Source organism: Dromaius novaehollandiae, chromosome 6 (genome assembly GCF_036370855.1).
Source record: "Dromaius novaehollandiae isolate bDroNov1 chromosome 6, bDroNov1.hap1, whole genome shotgun sequence".
Taxonomy (NCBI): domain Eukaryota; kingdom Metazoa; phylum Chordata; class Aves; order Casuariiformes; family Dromaiidae; genus Dromaius; species Dromaius novaehollandiae.
Window position 1 is genome coordinate 4,922,219 of NC_088103.1, and position 15,282 is coordinate 4,937,500.

General features: G+C 45.4%; 1 pseudogene; it reads left to right on the plus strand.

The window, feature by feature from the left end:
- The first annotated feature begins 226 nt into the window (after positions 1 to 226).
- Positions 227 to 10,993, plus strand: LOC135328785 (T cell receptor delta constant-like; annotated as a pseudogene).
- The last annotated feature ends 4,289 nt before the right edge of the window (positions 10,994 to 15,282 follow it).

The window sequence follows — 15,282 nt, forward strand, 5'->3', positions numbered from 1 at the left end:
CTTCTACCAGGACATTGAGAAGCTTCCCTTCCTTTGCACCTTTGCACTCCTTTGCAGGAGTGACTGACACACGAGATGGTTGTGCTGCTACTCACAGGGACCTCGACAGGTTGGAGAAATGGGCCAACAGGAACCTCATGAAGTTCAGCAAAATGAAATGCAAAGTCCTGCATGTGAGAAGGAATAACACCATGCACCAGGACGGGCTGGGAGCTGACTGATTGGAATGCAGCTTTGCAGAGAAGGGCCTGGAGTCCTGGTGGACAACAAGTATAACACGAACCAGCAATGTGCCTTTGCGGCAAAGAAGGTCAACAGCATTCTGGACTGCATCGGGAAGAACTTTGCCAGCAGGTCAAGGGAGGTAATCCTTCCCCCTTGCACAGCACTGCTGAGGCCACATCTGGAGTGCTGTATTCAGTTCTGGGCTCCCCAGGAAAAGAGAGACATGGACATACTGGGGCAAGTCCAGGGAAGGGCAGCAAGGGTGATTAAGGGATTCAAGCACCTGTCATATGAGGAGAGGCTGAGAGAATGGGGAGTGTTTAACCTGGAGAAGAGAAGGCTCGGGGGCAGTCTTATCAATGTGTATAAATACCTGACGGAGGGGAGCAAAGAAGCTGGAGCCAGATTCTTCTCAGTGGTACCCAGTGACAGGACAAGAAGCAATGGGCACGATTTGAAATACAAGAAATTCAACTTAAACAAAGGCAAAAAACCTTTTCACAGTCAGGGTCGTCAAATGCTGGGATAGGTTGCCGAGAGAGGTTGTGGAGACTTCATCCTTGGACATATTCAAAACCTGACTGGATGAGGTCCTGAGCAACCCGCTCTAGTTGACCCTGCTTTGAGCAGAGGGGTTGGACTAGATGATCTCCAGAGGTCCCTTCCAACCAATACTATTCTGTGATGTGGTGATTCTGTGCCCCTCCTCTCCCCTCCAAGAAAAAAAATAACACATCCACACGAACAAGGGGCAATTACACCACGCAAAAGTAACCTCTGAAGAAATAATGTATCACAGACTCATTTTGATATGGCATGAAAATACTTGAAATATAAATAATTTGAGGTCCAGAAAAGTCCTGATGAATGCAAGACAAAATTAAACTGACAGTGTGTTTGGGACAGCTGGTCCCCAGACATTGTTAAAAAAATCCCAGCTCAATTCTCTACAAGTTTATGAAGAATAAATCTGGAATCCAGTCCTTGAAGAGAAAAGGGCTCGGACAATGCAAATTGATCCACATGCATTGTCACGAGGTATGGACAAGTTTTAACAAGACAGGAGTATTATTACATCATCTGCCAGAAAAGCCATGCTATTTTCAATTTCTGGCAACTACTCTGTGGTTTCCTTATTCAGCAGTGAAAGAGCAGAGAGGAAGAGAAAGACAAAATCCAGCAGCTCTCAAAAGACATGAAAGAGGGGTGTCACCTGGCACTGAAATGAAGACTCAAATGTTTTTGTATGACTGTTCATCACTGTGTGGACTAGATATCACAGTGGTTGAAAGGAACTGAACCACCCTACACAAACTGACTCCTGGAAGAGTCTAAAGGTGCAGCATGGTCCACTTCCTCACAACCTCTTCTTCCCACAGACAACCGCAATCCCGGGAACAAATTTGATGCTGACCATGATTGAAGCAATAGGACGATTTATCTATGCCAGGCCAGTTTTCCTTGCACACAAATGTGGATGTTGGGTTGTCTTGCCAACCATTTGATTTGGAAGATCCAACTGTCAGCTCAAGTTCAGCAGGTGGGGTTTTGCTGTAGTTTCCATCTGAGCTACTCATTGTGTCCCCTCTGAATCCATTAGAGAGAAACAGGTGCTTCTAGGGAGAAATTTGTCTCTTCCCAAGGTGTTTTAGACAGATAAAGTAGCTCATTCAATTACACTTGGGACATTACTCTCTCCACAACATTCAGTTGACTATCTCAAATGTAACGCCTGGAAGCTCCTGGAAGCCAGAAGCGTAACACACCACGTGGTTGAAAGGCAGCTCCAATTTTCCCCTACCAGCTACACGGACCATCACCCACATTCTGCCACTGAGGACCATTCTTGAAATGAACTCCTCTCCCTTCTTCCCAGCTTGCAACAAACCGTCCCTCTCTAGCCACTACCTCCATCCACCTTTGAAGTTCTCCTCCCCTCCTCCCTTTTCCATAGCTGTTTCTTCTCCAGCTCAAAGACTTTAGAAACCAAGCATTAATTTCCCCTTCAACCATGTGGTCAGTATTCTTCTCCATGGCCTGGTACTTTTGATCACAGATGCCTTTGTCTTTGGCCTTAAAAGCTGCAGTTTCTTCCCATTCATTTCCTCCTCACAGACCATTTCAAGGAGCATTTTCTGAGCTTCTGACACGGAGAACACCAACTCCTCCCACCATCATAGGAAACCTAACTGAATGCATTCATTTTAAAGGCCCTTCATGGACTACAGATTGCTATTGGAGACAGGGGCTGCAGAGTCTCTGCTACAAGACTGTAAGAAAGCCTTAGAGCTTTAGGCCCTGGAAAGGGCCAGCAAACCAATGTCTCCAGGGAAGGGGGAAGGGCTGGTGTGCCTCTTGGGCCACTTCCAGCTGTGGGATTCTCAGGCCTCTTTATGCCATGGTCAGCAGCTGGAGGTCTTCCCGACCCCTTGCCCCCACTTTTTTTGGTTTTTTTGTTTTGTTTTGTTTTGTAACCTTCAGTGCCAGCCTTCAGTATCACTTTGTTAGATGATGAAACTAACAGTTTTGTACCCTTCCCCGGGCTGTTCCTTGCACTTGGGCAGGTCAGTCCTATACTACCTCATACCTGCATTATCATCTTCCTGCAAGTGTCAAGTTTCTCTTCTACCAGGACATTGAGAAACTTCCCTTCCTTTGCACCCTACTCCAGCTTGAGAGCAGTTACAGAGCCACAATGAGTCATATTTCCTTGGTACACCACCTGCACCTGTTTCTGTACCCAGGTCTTTTTTTTTTTTTTTTTTTTTCCCCTTTTCCTTCCTTCTCTATAAGGCTGTTAACATGGGGTTAGCATAGAGATACTACCTCAGAGCCATTGCATATTGATTTTGAGGACTGTTCTGTTTAAACCCTCTCTGTGAGGGGAAGTGCTCATACACTTACCTCAGTGCAAATGCTTGGTTAATGTTTCAATTAAATTAAATTAAAATGGTTAATGTTTCAATTAAAGGTAATTTGCCTGTATCACGTGGCTGTGTTTACACCCTTGCATTGCAAGGCTGTCTTTTACCTCATCTTCAGCGACAGTCAGATAACCTCTAGCCACCACACCTCTGCTTCCTGGATAATCACTGAAGTGGCAGTTGCTTTATTGTCCAGCACACACAAGAGGAATGCATTCACACAAAGTTTGTCTTCCCCCACATATTACATTCCACACAACTCTTTAGGTGCAGGTGGCACTAAGGTGCAGAAAAGGGAAAGTAGTATGTCACCTTGCAGCCCACACTGACAGTCCACTAAAGGTCTTTCCAGGAACTGCTAGGGGGACTCTTGTCTGCAGTGGATCTTGGCTTGCGACTCAGGGGATATGAGGCTTACTCACATTTTAAGTGCAAAACCGCAATATGGTAGGTCAGTAGCAGATCTTGTGGAGTAACTTGCTAAGCAAAAAAACACCAGTAATACAGATAGCTGGAATGCTAATACCAAGCAGCAGCAGGTTCTGCAGCAATAAGCACAAGACCTGTGCTTCTGAATCAGCAGTGGTTTTACAAGGCTGACTGGGGTCCTCCCAAGCTTATGGACACCAGATGAGGGTCAAATCCCATTTGCTTTATCAACAAAGTTGTGTGGGTACAGTTATCAGGACTGCATGCGAGAGAGTTAATCAAGCAGTATGAGCTGCACGATCGGGGGAATTGTTGAGTTCCCTAGCAGACCATCCAGGCCGGGCAGGACACCCTAGAGTGTACCATGCCTAGCCTGGGAAGAAAATCAGCCAGGCTGTGCTTGGATCTCAGAAACACATTCGTATTTGAAACCATTCATCGAAAGGTTGGACAGGTATTTTTCAGGGCGGGGGGATCCTTTACTGTTGATTTTGTCATTATCTTAGAATGAAGCTCCTGACCCACAGGGCACAGGGTTATTCCTGCTCTGTGAGGTGGCATTTGACAGTTCTTGAGCCATCAGCTCAAACTTTGTGGAAAATAAGGGGTTTATGCAGACAGCCTTTTCAGAATTTTCATCCTGAAACAGTTTCAGAGGGGGTGTCTCCAGTTCTGCCTGCCTCAGGTGATTTTTATGAGAACCACATTCAACTCCAATCTCACCAACGTGCGTGCTGTAGAAGCACAGCCATGTTGCCAGCAAGTGCCTAACCACTGTGCAGTTCTCCTCTTTCCCTTTCTGACTGAGTATTTAATCGCTACCTGTAAAGTGGAACAGCTGCAGGAAAGGCTTGGTGAAGGGTGTGTCTCCATCAGTTCACGTGCCGCAGTTCACTGCAAGTGCTACCTATGTTGGACCTGTAGGGATGAGCCTGCTTCAGCTCGGGAGCCACAGCCCTCTGCATGTTGCTGGCCTCTATCTCCAAGGCAAGCATGCACACATCATGTCTTTAGCCCCATGGCTGGGTGCCTCTGCCCTGACTTTGGAGTGGCTGGTTTGGATCTTCCCTCAGGCACAAGGGCGACTTAAAAGCTGAATCTCCAGCATTCCGGGGAAGTACTGACTGCCAGCTGTTCAAGGACAGGTATGTCAAAAGGTGTCAAATGGGCACCTCTGTTTTACAGCAAGGAAAGACTGATTTCCATCCCAGATCTCCCTTCTCTCTCTCTCCCTCTCTGGAGGGGTGAGCTTTAGGCACTTAAATTGGTCCTAAATGTTTTTGAATAGTAGCTAGTTGTCCCATTTACTCAATTGTGTAGGTCAGTCTACAGAATGAGAACCACTTGTGATTGTACAGCTCCAAGGACTGAAGGTCTCAGCAAAACTCCAGATATCCTTGCCCTCTGGATACAATTCTCAAATGAGCCAAGGGCTTTTCCCCTGGACTCAACACAGTATGTACAAGAGCGGCACCTTTGGTCCCAGATCAGCTCCTGGTATCCAGGCTTTCAGAGCCCTGAGGGCACAAACGAGCTATACCGGCCCTGAACAGCCTCTGTTGGTCCCTCACACACCCCTGCCCAGGGCCCAGGACCCCAGACCCCATTCAGCTCAGCCTGGGGCTGTCAGTCCCTCTCCCTGTGATGTGCCGTTCTCCAGATTCTCCATTCTCCACATTCATGCAGTGCCATTCTCCAGCTCCACCACAGCCCTTCCCCAGCCTGGCTGTGGGCCCTACCTGGCCGTTGCGGGGCTGTTTCTGATGCCGGTTACCCTCACCAGGCCTGATCCAGACCCCAGCTGGGGGATCGACTGCCTGGCCTGGCCTCAACTCGTCCCTGTCCCCGCAGAGGTGTCCAGTGCCCGGGGCTGGGGGATTCACGTGGCTGTCCCCTCCCCGATCTGCCCTGCTTCCTTGCTGGGGGCAGTGGGATCAGTGAGAAGTATGACTGTGTATAACTATATCAACTGCCTTCTGCGTGCAATAGTAATATATCCCCTCGGCCCCCCTACCCCGAGAATCAACAGTTGGAATCCATGGCTGGATTTTCAGGTAGTGCAAAGCAGTGAGACTCAGTTGACAGTGCTGGGGCCTTGCAAAGAAAAAAAAAGGAAAAAGAAAAAAAAAGTTCTGTTGCGTGCAATTGACCTGTACCAATTTGCTCTTCCCGACGATCTGTCACAGTGAGTCATGCTGGAAAAAAATGGAGATCATTCCTTCTGGAACAGACCCAGGGCTATCTGTTGAGCCAAACACTATTCCTGTTGTTTTTATCAGTGTCTCCAGAGTGAGTGGAAATGATTTGTAGTGTGTGCAACATAGGTTGGGAGGACAGAAAGCACTGAATGGAAGTGTTTGAACTGTCAGGGAGCAGTGAGGGCTGGCTGCTTTCTAAGGGATGGGGAGCCAGGAACCAGGGGGCATCCCACAGCTCAGCCCTGAGTTCCAGCAGCCAAACCTCCAGTATGGGGGATGAACATGAACATCTCTCTCTATACAAATATATCTCTACCTAATGAAGAGCAAGCCTTTCCCCTTCTCAAGTTACCAAAAGCAGGATTAGGACTCCCTGAGGCCCCGAATTACTCTCAGCCCTGGCCCTCCCAGAAAGATAACAATTTTAAAAGCCCAGGTTTAGCCCAGTCCCCATCTTGCTGGGCAACAAAAAAATAATTCAAAGTGAAAAAACAGACTGCTTCTGCAACCCAGAAGAGTTTTGCTAAGTGCTGTAGACTAGCACTCAAACACTGAACAACTCTGGGCTTTCCATTGGGCTAAAATCCATGAGCCTTCCCAGAGCCACATCACAATCCTGCAGGTCCCAGGGGATAAAACCCCCACCCTTTTGCCCAGTCTTGTTCGGTCCTTGTTTGAAAGTCTGCCCCATTTCTTCATGCATTCTATTGGGCACATGACTGCCTGTCTCATCTGAAATAGTGTGTGGCAAAAGGGAAGGAAGAGGCACTTTTTGTAAGTAGGTATATCACAGTGTTGAGAACCTGGGAGTGGCACAGTGACATAAACACTATAAGGCCTCATACAAAAACCTGAGACTGCAAAAGGAACAAAGCATTTTGAGGAAGAAAGCAAGTAGAGTGCTGGAGGAGAGAACTACAGCATGCGCTTCCCATTTCCATTTCTTCTGGATGGATATTGCTTACTGAGTTTCCTCAAGAGAAGGGAAAATGGTTACTTAAAAGTTTGGCCTTGATCAAGGCATCTGAAATCACTCCACTACAATATTATTGTTTGCTTCCCTCCCTGTTTTGGAAGAAAAAGTGAATTTTCACAAATTTCATGGCATTCCATGCATGGATCCTTGGGACAAATATCTGGCATTTCATTCCCTGATTTTATACACTTTTAGAGTGTGATAGGGAAAGTGGATTTTATTTGACTACGTGCAAACAGTGTGCAAACAGACAAGCTGGTATTTGGAAGTGGAGTCACCGTCTCAGTTGAGCCAAGTAAGTTCCACTTCTTTTACTACTACAAATGTATTAAAAGTTGGGGATGGAGGTGGGGCAAGGGGATTGTGTGATTTGGCAGCATAACGAGATTTTTTTTGGCTTCTTGGCATCTCTGGAGCATGCATGCTCCAACCAGGTGTTCATTCTGAGTCCTCAGCTCATATCTACTTAACAAAGCCTCCCAGGAAGAACAGGGCTATTTTCCTAGCTGTGTGCATCATCATTACTCCACAGATCTTCAAACCCCCTGGAAGTATGCACTACAAAATTTAACACTGTATTGGTTATGCCCAGTCAAGATGGCATCTCAGCCCGGCTTTAGGATGCAGTTAAAGTAGTTTGCTTTCTGTCGTTAGAAATTTTGACTCTGTAGTGCTAAGGTGTGTGGAAAGGAAAAATGTAGATGCAAAGGGTTTCAGGAGAGAATAGTCCCCCCTATAGAAAGGGAGGACGTACAGATTTTCTTAGCAACTGCTTGAAATGTGAGCAAAATCTGAGAAAGACCCTTTATATTTAGAAATGACACTCTTCTGAAGGTGCTCTTTACAAGTATGGGCCATCTTCCTAAGCTTTTGTGTGGGAGCATGAAAGTTAGGGCAGCAGGTGAGTTCGCTGGGTTGATTTCTACTGTCCTAAAACATCCAGCTGCTTACTAGCCCTTCCCCTCCAACACACATGCACGCAAACACTGCTTTCAGTGCTCCCCTTGGCTTCCAGATGCTGAAACAATTGTCCGGTGGCTTTTTACATCCCTATTTACAGAATCACAGAATCACAGAATGGTTGAGGTTGGAAGGGACCTCTGGAGATCATCTAGTCTTACCCTGCTGCTCAAGCAGGGTCACCTAGAGCACGTTGCACAGGATCGCGTCCAGCTGGGTTTTGGATATCTCCAGAGAAGGAGACTCCAGAGAGGCATGGGACTCTCTTAGATGCTGGCTCACATCTGCCAGCCCCATATAGCTGTCTCCAAACCTGCACGGCATCTAATAGGCCACCACATCTGTTTTGGGGCAAATGAATCCCACCCCTATCCTGTGGGAACGGGAAATCCAAAGTTACCATTTTGAAAAAGGCTCATTCTTCTCTACTAATATATCATCATCTGCAAATGTAAGAGCAGAAGATACTACAAGCTTCCAGCAGCCCAACCTCAATCTAGGCCAGTATAAACTGGGCAGTTATCAGCCACAGAGGTGAAGTCTTCCGCCATAAACACCAGGGCCTTCAAGAAAAATCAGCCAACAAAAGCTAGGTGGCTGGGTGCAAGACTGAGTAACGGCATTGCCTTTTCAGAAGAACACAGAAACCCTCACATGAGGTCCTGGTTGCCCACAAAAAACTGTCTTGTATGCTTTTTAAAATAAGGTTATTCTGAATTTGAGACATGTTGTATTAGCAATTGCTGTGTCATGACTCCTGTTCTACAGGAACCCCGGGAAAGAAAAATCTTCTGCAGACAAGTAGGTTTCAGAAACTGTTGGTTCTTCCAAAGACAAGAACAGACTTTCCAGATTTCCAGACTTCTGACAACCTGTCTCTTTTGGTGCTGTTTTTGTATTGCTATGGAATGTGTTCAGTGGAATTTAAAGCAGCTAAGAACAGACATACCTTATTTCTTGAACCTCTTGAGATTTCCCAAACACAAAAGCCATAGAAAACAGCCACTGAGAGTCACTACACTGCATCTACTCCTAAGGATTCAATTGAGGAATAGCTAAGGAATTATTTGGATCATTCCACATAAACTTTTCATTCAGAAAACCGTAAGAGAGCGGAATATATAGCCAATTCTGTGCCTTTGTAAGATTAAGGGGAAAAAGAAGTATAACTGCTTGTAGAACTATATTAACTCCCTTCTGCATGCAATAGAAGTGTATCCCGGTCAGGAGCCAGGGGGGATCCCACAGCTGGCAAGGCAGGGAGGACCTTGCCAGCCAGTGCTCAGCCCTGAGTTCCAGCAGCCAAACCTCCAGCATGGAGGATGAACATGAACATGTTAGAAAAAAACCAGAAAACGGGGGACAAACATTCCAGTGATTTCTTTTGATTGTTTTTCTCCTAGTTTTCCACATTAATGGCAGGGATAGGTTTCACTGGAAGTGTCTGTGCCTAGTGGTGTCTGAGATGCCCAAAGGATCTACAGGAAACCTATTCCTTTCTGAAGGGGTAGCAAGAGGTAAGACAGGATGCATGGGGTACGTGGAATAGCACTAAACTCCTCTGTTTAGGCAGACTGTCCTTGATCTGCTCTTTGGGAAACAGGAAGAAATAGTGACAGAAAGACCTTCAGCTGTCAGAGAACAGTCCTGACTGGACTATCTCTGACCTGTAGGTGATCTGGCTCTCAGAAAAGAGAGCAGCAAATAAAGTCATCCTCAGATGATGCTTCTTTTTTCAGAGAATCAAGAAGAGTCTGCCCTGGAAGTCATTGCACTTAAATCAAGGAAGCGCAAACAATACAGCAGCAAAGTGAATGCGGCTTGTTTGGCAAGGACCTTCTACTCTAAGAACATCAGCCTTGATGTACCCAAGGGTGACACTGTATATGACCTGAAGGCACCTCTTCTCACATCAGAGGGGATGTACAGTACCATGAAGGTAGTTGTGGTGGAACCAGATACAGAGGTGACCTGCAAGGCTGTGCACAAGGGGAACAAGACTGCAGCCAGCACAACCCTTGCAGGTACAGTGTTATAGTCCAAACACAACCTGTTTCTGGGAGACACATCCTCCAACATGTTTTCTTGCTCATGCTAGGAAGTGTCTCCTTTGAGCACGTAGCAGTAACGAGCGAGAACAGTCAGGAAGGTATGCAGGTCCTTAATTAGATGGTGCCAAGAGATATTAAAAAGCACCTAACATAGATGGAGTTTTCTTCAACTCAACCCCCCCCCCCCCCCCCCCGGCTCCCGGCCAGTATTTGTGAGTCTAGCCTTGTCTAAGGCAAAACATTTCCAGGCACAGAAGTATACGTGCCTGCAGGAAGAAAGCCTGAAATAGCTTTCACAAAAACAAAAGTAAAAAAGTAAATATGATTTTTTCCCCAAAATCTTTTCTGGTTATTTTTGGATCATTTTTAATGGAGAAAAATTTTTCTGTGGTAAAGATCATTTTAAAAGGCTGAGAAAACAGAACTCAATAGTCCCAGGGGATTTTGTTTGTGATGATCGCCCATCTGATTCTCCAATACTGCTTGTCCGTTGCTGGGGAAGGGGGTCATACATATACTTTGTGTGATTCTTGTTTTATATAGCTTAGATATACTTCATAGTGTCTTTTTTAATCATATCACAGAAAAGAAAGCTGAAGAGCTGGTAACAGTGGATGCTTGCAGCGTTATAGACACCTCTTCAAAAGGTTAGTTGCCAAAAGGAACAGTGGAGTTAAGTTACTTCATTGGGGATTCAATAGCAATGCAAGAAAACGTGTTTTCTTTGGTACCAAAGCGTCAGAACTGCAAATCCTTACCTGCTGTTTCAGGTTAACTAGTTAAATAGATGACAGTTTTCCATGAGATAAGCAACAGGAAGTAAGATCCTAGCCAGTCAGACATCTCCTCTCTTCCCTGCACTGGCCACATTCCTCTATTATCTTTTCCTTTGCTCCTGCTTGCCTCGTCTGTCTATGACCTGCCGATTTTTCTTGTTTTGTTAATACCAAGACCACAATCTCTTCCCTCTTTTCCTTCTTTTTAAAGCAGGTATCAAAATGGAGAAAGCAAACATGCTGTTCATGGCTGTCTTAGGTTTGAGAGTCCTGCTGGCAAAAAGCATCGCCTTCAATACGCTCATGAGTATCAGGCTGTTGCTCTTCTGAGGCAGGGAAACACATGGTTCAGGCCCTGGGAACATAAGAGGCAAGTGCAGGGAGTGACTGTTTGACTTTGTATCCTTCTGTAACCCCACAAAGAGCACGTCAGTTCAGCTGTTCATGTTTCCACTGAATAAGTCAATGTTTGCAGTGCCTAACTCATTGGCGGCACAGCCCCAAATTGCCTTTGTGCCTGTCTGCTCCAGAGCACCTCAGGCTGTATCAGAAATCTTCTGCTGGCTGTTTCAAGTGGCAGGGCACAAAGTCTGGAGAAAAGTCAGGACCGGTAAGGGATCCAAAGGGAGGATCCCAAACTCAAAAATGTGAAAAGAGGAAAACAAAAGGAGGAGGGAGAATTTTTAAGATAATGTACCCAAAATAACACAAACAATTGTCCCATACATTCTCGGTTAACAGAAACTAGGCACAACTGCATTAAATGTCAACAAGAATTTAAAATAAATACTACTCTTTCAGGTACTGGGGAAGTGAGACAGCAGTGGGCTAAAGAAGAGCAGGAGAGAACACATACCAGCGTAATTTCAACATCATGGGTCCACTTTGCTGGCAATAAATATCTAAAGCCTCACAGAAGCCCCCAGTCCCTGTAGATCTATCCTTCCCTCCACTTCATTAAGGTGCTCTTCAGTTAACACCATTTGGAAGTTTTCTTAGACATTTAATACTGTTGAACCCTTGTCCTGTTTGGCTAGTTTCATTAACTGTAAGAACAATTTTTGATATTTCTTACTCCCAGTGAACCACAAGAGTTTTTCCTCATTCCTCAGGTAAGCAGGAATAGTTAGATCTGCTACTCCTCTATCCCTTGCATCAAAACATCCAAGCTGCCTAGTTTTGAAACATGAAAACTGAACTTTAGACCTGCTATGCTTTAAAAATAGCATGCCTGGTCGTATTACATTATTGTCTACAGAAGTAATGCTCGACTGCTTGGGGATCCCATCCCAGGCACAGCAGGAATGTTATATAGTTTTAAAATTTTAGAGGCTCTTATTAGTGGTAATTTTCTAGAGTAGGTGATTAGATCTTCACTGGACCTGAAGTGTTCACTTCAGCCAGGGATGTAGTACTGTTTTTATTTGCATCTTTTCTTTACAACATGTATCTTTTTTGTTAAGTGTATGGTACCCGTGTTTCAGATGTCTGTAGTAAGTACTAAAATAAAGTTTTATTATCAGGCTTTTGTGGTTTGTGCTGTGCCCTTTCTTCTGAAATTTCAGTGGGAACTCTCAAAATCCAGCTGTCTTATCCAGCAACCATCGAGATCTAGAAATCCACCTATTACAGCCTAGATTTCCCTGAGAGAGAGAGAGAGAGAGAGAGAGAGTGTGTGTGTGTGTGTGTGTGTGTGTGTTTGTTTTTGGTTTTTGTCCCCCCACCCTCCCATTGGACTTTCTGCAGGGAAAGAAAAGGCCTCTTTGGCACATTTAAGAGACTTCAGGAAGGCTAAGAATTCTGGCCCCACTGGGTTTGAATGAATTTTAATTATGCGTGCCCTTTGCAGGTGACTCAAGCTCAGAATTGTGGATCATAGCAAAAACAGGGTGTTTATTTTCTACCCACTGATACTGGGAAGAGAACAACAGGAAACACTGTGGTGTGGTTTGATAGACTGTTAACATAGCAGTTTGTCTGGCAGTCAAAAAGACCCCAACATGCACATTCCCCAGCTTTCTCGCACAAGCTGCAAGATGCCGCCTGCTTGAAGCAGGATACTGTGGTTAAAACGCATGACTAAATCACACTGTGCAAGACAAATTCCCCCTTGCTTTTAAAAAACATGCTAACCGCTTCCTGGGGAGGGGGGGGCAGGGGGGGACGCACGACACAAGGTTTTTCAAATCCTGACTGAGGCACTGCTGGCTCTCAAAGAGCCCCCAGAGTGCGTATGGCCAAACCTGTTCTATTAGCCATGGTAAGTTCAGTTCTTCAAACCCTCACTCTATCCAGAAGATGTGACATTTGTATGGACAGTGCTAAGAGAGAATTTTTGTTTTTGTTTTTGTTTTTTTGTCAAGTGCACTACCCTGAAGAAAACTGGAGGATTTTGCGCACTGGTAGCCTTATCGATAAACACAATGAACTTTTTTTGCATTGCACTCTCCCCCATAACATTTCTCAGTTTCATTAGTAAGATGCAGAGTGGGAGCTTGACTTGTGGGCCTCAGGACCACTCAGGGCATGAGTGTTTCCTGAGTAGTCCTTGGCTCATTTGAGAGCATCAGCAGAATAAAAGAAGAAGCATCTACAGGAGTATGATAACCAGAGGCACAGCATTGCCTGATACCACCACGCAAGATAAACCTGATAAAAATCTCAGTCCTTATTTTTCTGAGGCCAGTCGTTATGGGTGCAGGATACAAATGCCTCAGCCAGATAATTAAGGGAGTCATGGCTTGCATGATGCCCGAGGGGTAAAGTGTTTCATACCTCTATGTGCACCACTGGGAATCAGACCAGCGCGGTCCCCTAACAAGAAGTAGTGTTGGTGACTCAGACCTCCACTATCTATGAGTAAACAAAGGCGTTCCTTATTTTGCTTTAATCTGATTTGTATTTTCAGTGGATCCAAGGCACCCAGCAAAAATCCAGGCATTTTCTGCTTTGGGCTCCTGTGGCCCTTATAATTTGACTACTAGATCTCTCTTGCAAGGCCAAGCACCCCAAATCATCTTCTAGGATATCCAAAGTCTAACAAGATTCATTTCATCAAATCAGCTTGGGCTGGGAGAGGGGGGGGGTGGACACTTGTGGTTTCTTGGACACAGGGTTTCCCAGCACCAAGCATCTAAGTTCTGGCAACTGAATTGAGCCCAGAGTGTACAATGGGGTATGATTACACTGCTGCCTGACATGTCCCTGACATGTCTATTCCCTGAGTTGCTCTTGCGGTTGGTTTCATTTTTTTTTGTCCAAGAACATCAAGAAATTGCCCAAGAAATTGCCAAGAACATCATTTCAACAATCAGGTTGTTTTAACACCCTTTTGTACCTGTCCGTCTTTCTATCTATCTCCCTCAAGAAAACGAGCTGTCAGGAGAGAGCTGCAACTAGAAAGTCTTGCACCGATTGAATAATGGGAGCTCTGGCCAAAAAAGACACACTTCCCATGAGATCCCAGCTTTTGAGTGGGGTGGAATAATCTACTGGAGGTAAGAAATATTAATAGGGTTGCTGGATTTGTAAAAGGGACACATGACAACTTTGCTGGGCAGTGTGAGGACCTGAGAGGAAGGACCCCCAAATAGGTGGAGGTTTCAGGTTTTTGTCACATTCCCATACATTGCTACAGCTTCAGATTTCTACAACTTTTAATTCCAAGTTAACCAGGCAGACATAGAGACAACTGCGTGGATAGAGAAAGAGGGGGAAAGCTTCCATAAAAAATACAGATAGGCAATGCTATCACAGGCCTAGGAAAAGCTGGTGAAAATGACTCCTTGGAAAATGACCCACAAAAGATGTTATTTAATTTAATGCCACAAAGTAGGATTTTATGGGGAATAAGAGAGGCACGTTTTTCCTGTGGTGCACCAGTGCAGTGTAATCACACTCAGAGTTACTACTGGTCTGCTATAGTTTTCTGCTAAGTTCTTATAAAGTTACAAACTCAAAGCTATGAAGAGGAGGGTGAAAAGGGGTGGTGGTGGTAAAGAAAAGGGTGATTCACACATGCATGGCAATTACCTACCATGAGAAGTCCAACATAACAGATATACCAGTGTCTCAGAATGGGTCAAGAGCATAGGAGCTCTCTGGAGTCCAGTGGCGAAAGGCCTACTCCAGCAGCCCCAGGATGTGTAGGAGGAGGTGACAGGTTTATCTTGCGTGGTGGTATCAGGCAATGCTGTGCCTCTGGTTATCATACTCCTGTAGATGCTTCTTCTTTTATTCTGCTGATGCTCTCAAATGAGCCAAGGACTACTCAGGAAACACTCATGCCCTGAGTGGTCCTGAGGCCCACAAGTCAAGCTCCCACTCTGCATCTTACTAATGAAACTGAGAAATGTTATGGGGGAGAGTGCAATGCAAAAAAAGTTCATTGTGTTTATCGATAAGGCTACCAGTGCGCAAAATCCTCCAGTTTTCTTCAGGGTAGTGCACTTGACAAAAAAACAAAAACAAAAACAAAAATTCTCTCTTAGCACTGTCCATACAAATGTCACATCTTCTGGATAGAGTGAGGGTTTGAAGAACTGAACTTACCATGGCTAATAGAACAGGTTTGGCCATACGCACTCTGGGGGCTCTTTGAGAGCCAGCAGTGCCTCAGTCAGGATTTGAAAAACCTTGTGTCGTGCGTCCCCCCCTGCCCCCCCCTCCCCAGGAAGCGGTTAGCATGTTTTTTAAAAGCAAGGGGGAATTTGTCTTGCACAGTGTGATTTAGTCATGCGTTTT